Source organism: Lissotriton vulgaris, chromosome 5 (assembly GCF_964263255.1).
Source record: "Lissotriton vulgaris chromosome 5, aLisVul1.2, whole genome shotgun sequence".
In the NCBI taxonomy this organism is placed as follows: Eukaryota; Metazoa; Chordata; class Amphibia; order Caudata; family Salamandridae; genus Lissotriton; species Lissotriton vulgaris.
In genome coordinates this window covers 1623709574-1623715573 of record NC_141693.1, presented here as the reverse complement: position 1 = coordinate 1623715573, position 6000 = coordinate 1623709574, and positions in this window count along the sequence as shown.

The window sequence follows — 6000 nt, the reverse complement described above, 5'->3', positions numbered from 1 at the left end:
GGAATTTCTTCTTCAGGTACAATACAACCAAAAGGGTACATTCCTAACTAAAAGTCCAAAAGTGAACTCGTGCCTAGCAGTCCGTCCTGCCAGAGGGTTCTTCTCCCTGTGTTGGTCAGAGTCTCACAGGCAGACTCCTATCGTTCATCTCAAGAAAACAAAACGTCGTTGTCAAAGGAATCCGATGTACAACCTGGCCGTTCTCAAGTGTCAGTCTTTCTTTCTGAACAGAGCACAACAATAAAAGTTCCAGCTCTCAACTGGTTCAGTCCAGTGTCTCGCTCAGTACCTCAGACTTGAAATCTAGCAAACCCTTTCGATTCAATCAAGTCTTTCCTCATCTCCTGGCAGTGGTGTCTGAGGCACCGTGATGTTTTCTTGGCCTTAGGTTGCATCGCACATGACCCGGAGCTTCCTGATCAGAAAATAGCAAAGAAGGTACCTTTCCTTCATCAGAGCTTCTGCTTACTGGGATATCAATGACTAGATTAAGGGCAGTTGCGGGTTCAGCTGTGACCCGTCACTCCTTCTTCTTGCCTTTGCTCTATTTTGCAGGCGTCGGAAAAAGGCACAAATGCAGTGGCTCTCCCAGTTTCCTGGGTCAAGATTCCACCAGATTGTCGCTGATCATAAGGAAGCGGGAGTGGCAGCCGTTTCAGATGGGAGGCATGTATCCAATGCTTCCTCCCATCCACCTTTACAGCCGTCCGGGTCGCAAGTAGGACATGATGCGGCTCGGACCACCTCGGAGCCAAGCTAGTGTCTCGTTCAAACTTCTTGACCAGTACCCATTCGCCAGGTTCCAAGCGATGTCCAGGGCCCTCTGGCGGAGGCTGCAGTACAGATGCTATCTGCTGATGAATAGAACGGAGGTCTTTAGTCAATGTATACAGGTAATCGATCAACATAGGATATTCAACATCAGAAAAGGACCGTGACCTAGGTACCCCCCATATGTTGGCTGTTCGCCCGAAGGTAATCTCATAGGGAGAGAGACCAGAGCGAGAATGAGGGGAGACTCTTAATGACATGAGGGCCAAGGGCAGGGTGTCAGGCCATTTTAAACCAGTGCTCTACTGAATTTTAGCCATTTTCAACTAGGAAATGCCCCCCATTGTCCGACCAAATCAAACGAGGCAAGCCAAAGCATGGTATAAACTCTTTGATAAGGGCCTTTGCGGTAGCCAAAGCAGTATTCTCTTTCATTGGGTAGGCCTCAACCCATTTACTGAAGGCACAAACCACCACTAGCACGTATTTTAAATTGTTGACGCGCTCCATGTGGATATAATCCATCTGGAGTACTTCAAATGGTAATGTTGGGGGTGCAAAACTTCCACTCAAAACATTTTCTGCCTTCCCCGGATTGTGTTGCAAACAGACCATACAGTATTGGACCAAACGGACTGCCGTCCTCTGCATGTTAGGGTTATTCCATACTGGGTCTAACAAGGCACAAATTCCTTTAGCTCCAACGTGGGCCGGACCGTGGGCCATAGTTACAACGGCTTGTTGGGTAGGCCTCAACCCATTTACTGAATGCACTAACCACCACTAGCACGTATTTTAAATTGTTGACGCGCTCCATCTGGATATAATCCATCTGTAGTACTTCAAATGGTAATGTTGGGGGTGCAAAACTTCCACTCAAAACATTTTCTGCCTTCCTCGGATTGTGTTGCAAAGAGACCATACAGTATTGGACCAAACGGACTGCCGTCCTCTGCATGTTAGGGTTATTCCATACTGGGTCTAACAAGGCACAAATTCCTTTAGCTCCAACGTGGGCCGGACCGTGGGCCATAGTTACAACGGCTTGTACCAATGCATTGGGTAATAGCCAACTTTGCTTTTCTGTCAAATCAACCCAACAGTTATTCTCTTCCAATCTCCTCACTTCCTTCTCCCATCCCTCTCATTTGGCTGGGGAGGCTTCCTTCTGCAGTTCTCTCACGCTTTCTATGGTATTATCAAACAAATCAGATTCCTCCACCCATCTTGCAGAGGACATTACCAACATAGTTTATATTGTAGACTGGGCCGTTTGCTTGGCAACCTGATCTGCAAAAGCATTCCCCTCGCCCACTTCGTCCATCACTGCCTTATGGGCACTACATTTTGCTATGGCTAGCTTCTTGGGTAAAGTTAGGGCATCCAATAATCGTAATACCAGAGCACTATTCTGTATTTTCTGACCATGGGAGGCGAGGAAACCCACCTCCCTCCACAACCGCCCAAAGCTATGTGCTACGCCAAAGGCGTATTGGCTGTCTGTGTAAATGTTAACCTCGAGCCCCTCACTTAATTCACAGGCTTGTAACAACGCCACCAATTCAGCAGCCTGGGCTGATTGATGGGGAACTCGAGATGTTTCAACTACTGTTTTCAATGTTGTGATTGCATATGCAGCTGTTGTTGTTCCATCTGCTAACTTGAAACAGGACCCATCCACATATAACTCCCCCTGAGGGTCAGACAGAGGAATATCTGTGAGGTCAATCCTGCCCTTCGTTTCTTCTTCAGTTCGAAATATGCAATCGTGTACATCATTTGCAGTTTCACTCGAAGGGAGTGGTAGCAATGGGGCCGGGTTTAATGTGGCACATCGCATAATCGTAATGTGTGGACAAAATAGTGTCAATTCATATCCAGTGAGGCATGCGCTCGTAAGATGCTGTGTCTTAGTTTTATTTAGCAATGCATCTACAGCATGCGGTACCATCACTGTTAGACTAGAATTTAGGACGAGTCCTTCTGACTGCCGGATGGCCACCGCAACAGCTGCTGTGGCCCTCAGACAGCTAGGAAGTGCTCTGGCGACATTATCCAATGTGGCCGACAAATAAGCGCAAGGTCTTTGCTTACCACCAAATCCTTGCGTTAACACTGAAAGCGAGCAGCCGTAGACCTCATGCACGTATAGTACAAAAGGTTTTAAAGAGTCAAAAGAATGCTGACATTCATCCATTCAAGGGAGAGGTTCATGCACATCTTTAGTGGTTAAATGCAACAAAGGTTTCGCAAGAAGAGAAAAATTAGGTATCCATTGGTGACAGTAAGAGGTGATGCCAAGAAAAGCACAAATTTCACATTGGGTGCGAGGGACAGACATGTTAGAGATGGTAGTAATACGCTCAGGAGTCAAACACCTTCCCTCCTTTGACAGTAGATGACCTAAGTAGGTCACCTCCTGACGACAGTATTGAAACTTATACAGGGATACCTTATTACCTTTCGCCGCCAGATGGTGCAGTAATTTTATAGTAGCATCCTTACAACCTTCCTCAGTGTCAGATGCTATCAACAAGTCGTCCACGTACTGCAAGAGCACGTTGCCTTCGGGCAAGACTAGATCATCCAACAGAGCCTGAAGGGCCTGAATATAGATGCTCGGACTCTCAGTATAGCCTTGAGGTGCACAACAGAATCTGAAGCTTCGGCCAGATAACGAGAAGCCGAAGATCTGCCTGCTATCAGAATGGATAGGGATACTGAAAAGGCATTCTTCAGATCAATGACCGAAAAATATTGAGCAGTAGGCGTGACCATCGTGAGTATAGTGGTGATGTCGGTCACCACAGGGTACTGCGGTACTACAACCTTATTAACTGCCCGCAGGTCATTCACAAAACGATAGGCATCAATATCTCCCTGTGGTACAGAATCAGGACTTTTCTTGAAAATCGGAAGAATCGGGCTGTTACAAATATTGGCAGCTCTCTCCTTTACTACCCCTTTATCAATGAGGTCCTGAATAATTGAGAGCAAAGCCCGCTCACCAGATGGTGAAATTTTGTACTCCTGTGATTAATCAAATGACTGAGCAGGGTATTCTGAGAGAAATACTAGGCAGTCCTTGTAATTTGCCTAGTATGGGAATTAGGAAGCCAAGCAGAAAATATAGAATAGGGCAAGATTTACATAAAATGTATAAGATCGTGGTACCCTGTTGCCCAATAGTGCCAAATCCAGTAGTGATCCTTTATCACATTCCTTGTGATTCAGAATGGTACAGAGTGATAGATCTGTGTCAAGCGTTTTTCTAGATTCCTTTATACCCAGATAGCCAGTATTTAGTTGCTTTGCGGTTCGGAGACCGTGTTTGGAGACTTTGGTCCTGCCAGGAAAATCATTTTTATTTCATTACATTAACGAATTGTTGGTGGCATCAAAAACATGAGAAGCTTATGTAACAGATACAATTGCCTTACTGAACCATTTGGCAGAGGATGGACATTAGTATAACCATCCAATATTTATTTTTTTAAATAGGATGTCCAATATTTGGGACACAAGATAAAGTAACACTGGAACGAATCAGCGAGATTCAACAAATGAGGCCTGCTAAGACTTAGAAGGAAGTGCAAATGTTTTTGGGAATGGTTGGATACTGTAGACAGTGGATCAGTGGCTTTTCACTGATTGCAGAACCTCCACAGAGATTGACAAAGATGTGACTGATCCGATTGAATTGGATGGTGAAAGCATGAAACCTTTTGTTGATTTGTAAGACAGTCTTCATTGAGCACCTGCACTGGGAATGCCAGATTATGCAAAAGATTTAGTGTTGCACTGTTTGTTGTGAGCGAGATGGGTGTGCATTATCAGTTTTGACCCAAAGACATGGAATGGCACGACGTACGGTGGCATATTTTTCAGCTACTTTGGATTCAGTGGCTGTAGCATTACCAGGTTGTTTGAAAGCAGTGGCTGCAACTTGTGTGAGTTTGGAACAGAGTGAATTTCTTGTGATGGGACATCCAGTTAAAGTATATGTGCCACACTCAGTTGAGATTAATTTGACAAGAACACGTACACAGCCCATGACCTATAGTCGGCTGACTAGGTATGAAAGAGTGATATTGGGTGCTTAAAATGACACAGTAGTAAGATGCACAATGATAAATCCAGCAACCCTGTTGCCTAGTCCATTTTGTGAGGAAGTGAAAGATGAAGCAGATCATGATTGTTTGGATGTGACGGAGTTGTACACAAAACCGAGGCCGAATATCAAGGATACCCCGCTAAAAGAATCAGATAGTATGATGTTTTTGATGGATCATGTTTGAGAAATGAAAGAGGAGTGTTGAGTTCTGCCTATGCAGTTCTAGAAGCATTCTGTCTAAATGGGGTAAACCTTGCACACATTTCTGAACTGATTGCTCTGATTAGAGCATGTAAAATTGGCAAAAATCGAGAGTAACCATACTTACTGAAAGTCAATATGGTTTTGGGGTGGTTCATGATTTCGGACAGTTATGGATGAAAAGGGGATTTCTGACTTCCTCAGGTTCTCAGATTAGAAATGGCAGACATGTGAAAGATTTATTGGATGCTTTAAAATTGCCCAAAAGGATTGAAGTGGTCAAGTGTTCTGCACATAAGTCAGGAAATGAATATGTGATTAACTGTAACAGATCCACCGATCAAGTAGTGCGTTTCTGTGCATAAAATTCAATTGCCATCAACCGATGGGTGGAAAAGAAAAAGGCCAATTGCCACTTGATGTTTTCATCTTTGGAAACTTGGGATGCAATTAGGCAGTTGCAGGAAGAGGCAGTTGATGAAGCAAAAGAACTTTGGATAAAATCAGGCTGCAAAAGGAGAGCAGAAAATGAAGTATGGGTGTACACAAATGATAGACCAGTCATGCCAGATTGTTTACTTTCTCAAATGGCAAGGGTATACAATGGAATTGCACACGTGGGAAGAGAAGCATTGATCAGGCCCTTCAAGCAGTCATGGTATAACCCTAAATTTATGGTAATTGCAGAGAGTCTGTCCAACAGGTGGGTTACCTGTCAGCAGCACAATCCTGGTAGAAAGACAGTTCTTAGTTGGGGACAAATTGGAATAGCAGCAGGACCTATTTCCAGTCACTTTAGAAACAGATAGGGGATCCCATTTCAATAACTAGATAATTTGGATTATTTGTGCAGCATTACAATTTGAGCAAAAACTGCATTTTGCCTATCGATCAGAAGTTTCTGGAGTGGTCGA